Genomic DNA, 3827 nt, shown 5'->3' on the forward strand with positions numbered 1-3827 from the left:
GTTTATTCTCAGATAATTTGTAGATTCTTTGTCAACAATTGTATAGCTAATATTTTTCCAAATTATCTATTTCTTAATCATATTTTTTGAGGATCAACGTTTATAATTTTTATAAACTCAGAATTTTCAAGGTATTTTTAAACTATTCAAGCTTTTTGAATGACTTCTAAGTACTTCTTTACCCTAAGAAAGTGAAAGATTTCTTCAATATATTTTTCTAGACCTTTTATAGTTTTAGCCCAAACAGGTGGTCCTCAGATCCATTTTGAGGTAAGTTTTGTGTGTGGTGTATAGAAGGATCAAAACATCTTTCCCCTAATTTATACAGCATCATTAGGTAAGATTATCATTTATCAATTGAATGGTTTTAACACCTTTGTTAAAATACATTTGATCATATATATGTGGTTCTATTTCTGGACTCATACCTTTGCCAAACTGTCTTGATTACTATAGTTTTATAGTAAGTTTTGAAATTTGGTAGTGTAAATCTTCCAATTTTGTTCTCTTTTTCAAAATTGTTTTGCCTATTTTAGGTCATTTTCATTTTCAAATAAATTTTAGCTCATCAATTTCTACAGTGGCCTGCTGAAATATGGGTTCAGATTTTGTTAAATATATTTTGTTAAATCAACTCAGGGAGAATCGAAATCTTAAAAATAATAAGTCTGCCAGTTCATGAACAATTGTGTATCCATGTTTTTATTTAGATCTTTAATTTATATCAGTAATGTTTCATAGTTTTTAGTGTACTTGTTTTTAATTCTGTGTTAAATAGAATAATGAGAACAAATATCCTTTCCTCCTTCTTCTACTTTTTTTTTCCTTCAGTCTTTCACTATTAAGTATTCTGCTAGCTATAGTTTTTTGGTAAATCCCCTTTACCTATTGAAGTACTATTTTTTCCCTATTTTGCTGAGAGTTTTTATTATGAATGTATATTGTATTTTTTAGATGTTATTTCTGTATCTATTAAAAGACTAATATGGTCTTTCTATTTATTTTTTTATATGATAAATTAAATTGACAATTTTCAAATATCCTTTTTACATATTGCTAAAGTCTAATTACTAGTATCTTTGTTAAGAATTTCTGAATATGTATATATATTCATGAGAGATTGTCAATCATATTTTCTTTTTATTTATGTCTATCTGATTTTAGTATCCAGATAATGTTAACTTTACTAAATTAGTTGTAAAGTAGTCTTTCCTTGTATATTTTCTGGTAAAGTTAACATACTATCATTATTATTTCTTCTTTAAATGTATTCAGAATTCACCAGAAAAGTCATATGGGCCAAACATTGTTTTCTGAGTTTTGTAAATCTGAGGATATCTTAGTTACAATTTAAGTTTCTTGAATAAATATATCGATATTCAAATTTGTCATTTTTGGGTCATATTTGATAATTATCTATCAGATGTTTATCTGACTTGTTTTGTTTGATGGCTATTAAAATTCTGGAAGATGGTTTTCATGGAAGAATTAGATATACATTTCAGTTGTAACTTTAGATTATTACATTAATTTGTTAATCTCTGTAATTACTTTATTGCTGATACCAGAGCATTCTCTTTTGATAGCCATGGCTTTAGAGCCATGGGATAATTGCAAAGAATGCAAAGATGGGTTCAGTCCCAGATATATACATATATATATATAGAGAGAGAGAGAGAGGGAGATCCCCTATTTGAGGGAGATCTCTTCCATTTACCTTTCCTTGACATTCTGTGACATTCTAATGTATGTAGAAAAGCTTGAGCTTCAGTGAATAATTTCTATTACTAGTGATAGTTGCATGTCTAGAATGAATGGATTACAACAGTGAATGGCAATTTTTTTCTGTAAAGGGACAGGTAATAAATATTTTAGGTTTTGTGGGCCATAAGCTTTCTGTCACAGCTACTAAACTCTGCCCTTGTAATATGAAAGTAGCCACAAATAATATATAAATGAGCGTGGCTGTGTCTTAATAAAACTTTATTTACAAACATAGACCATGGCTCATATTTGGCTTGCCAGCTATAGTTTATCAACCTCTGGATTATAACATTGACATTATATAGGATCTACAAGTAAGTAAGTAAAATGGGTTTGATAAAGAATGGCAGGAGTCTAGGAGAACAATGAGAAACGTTTATTAGACACTGAAGGACTATCTCTAGATAACTACTGCATAGAGTCCAAAATAGCTTCATCTTATCGTTAAAATTATTTATCCCTAAATTAATTGTTGGCACATGGTTTATTCTGTTATATAAGCTCAGTTTTTCTCAAATAAATTAATAAGTTATAAGATTCTCTTCAGTTTTTACCAAGAAAAGCTCAAACCAAATAAACCCAACTATCACCATGACTTACCCAGTTGCTCTAAGTGTACCCCTCATATGAGGGTCTATTCATGTTTGGGATCACCACAAGTTTGTTTGTTTGTTTGTTTTTAATGCTTATGGCCATATTCCTCTCTGCTGATATGTACATTTTTGTTGTGAACACATAAAAATCAAAACAATTCAAGATTTTTGGATCAATTTGCACAAGTTACACACACACACACACACACACACACAGAAAGGACCTCCTCAAATATTTGTAATGGTCAGATATCCAAAGTTTCATGTCACCTGCTGTGGAAGTTACATTTTAATAAAATTTGTAAAATAATGAGAGCAAAAAAGGAGTCAGCTATCAAGAGCTGTTTCTTATGACTCATCTCCAGATAGTTTCTTTTGTCTTTTTCTACACATACACTTAATCTTCCCTTAAGGAGAATTTTCAACAGTAGTTACCAATCCCAGCTACACATTATAATCACCTTGGTTGGGATAAAGTACTCTCTAGTAGAGAATTTTAGCCAAGGTGGTCATTGGCAGCTTAGTTTATGCATTTTCTGGTTTGCTTTGGCTCCCAGGCTGCTCTCTCATTTCCTTCAATTTGTGTGGCTTCCACTCTTTAAATAGGTTAATTGGGTAGTAATCATTCATATATACCTTGTGAAAACACTTGTCCCTGGTATTGTTCTTGATTTCTCCATTTTATCTTCAACTTACTGTTCTACCATTTAGGTGAGCACCTAAGATTACCTACTTGGGCTTCCTTTAAAGAATAAATGTTTAGAGTGATCATTTTTTCAGGCCAATGTGAAATAAAAAGTACCAGAAATCTCTTATTATCATGTAGGTGAGACACAAAGAAGTTCAGTGAACCAAGATATAAAAGAGCAAACAGTGGACTGATGTAAAAGGTATAGTGGTTTGGGCAGCAGGGAAGTTGCTGTGGATGATAGGGAGAGGAGACGTTCAGTAGTGGAGTGGTATGGTCATGGCCTTGGAGAATCAACAACACTGGCAAATGCAAATGGAATGCTTCAGAACCCAAGAAGTGAGCACACTCATGAGCCAAATGGATCAGAGTACTAACTTCTGTTAGTTATGGTAGAATACCTGCTTATTTGATCAAGATTCCTTCGTGCCCTCTCTAACCGTGACTCTTCAGCATTTGTACTGGAAGTACTAGCTAATGAAGTAAAACATGAAAAGAAAATGAAAACCCGAAAATTATATCATTGTAGTAATAATGTTACCCCAGTAAACTTAATAACAATGAAAAAAAATAAAAGGAAATGAAAGTTATACTAATTGGGAAGGAAGAAATAAAACTATTTTTGTTTGCAGATGACATGGTTCTCTATGTAGAAAGTGTGAAAGAATTGGTAAAAATTTCCTGGAACTAATAAGTGATTATAGCAAAGTACAGGATACAAAGTTAATATATAAAAACCAATCATTTTCCAAATAACAGCAATAAAAAAAGAATCTGAAATT

This window comes from Pteropus vampyrus, unplaced genomic scaffold (genome assembly GCF_000151845.1).
Source record: "Pteropus vampyrus isolate Shadow unplaced genomic scaffold, Pvam_2.0 Scaffold37, whole genome shotgun sequence".
In the NCBI taxonomy this organism is placed as follows: Eukaryota; Metazoa; Chordata; class Mammalia; order Chiroptera; family Pteropodidae; genus Pteropus; species Pteropus vampyrus.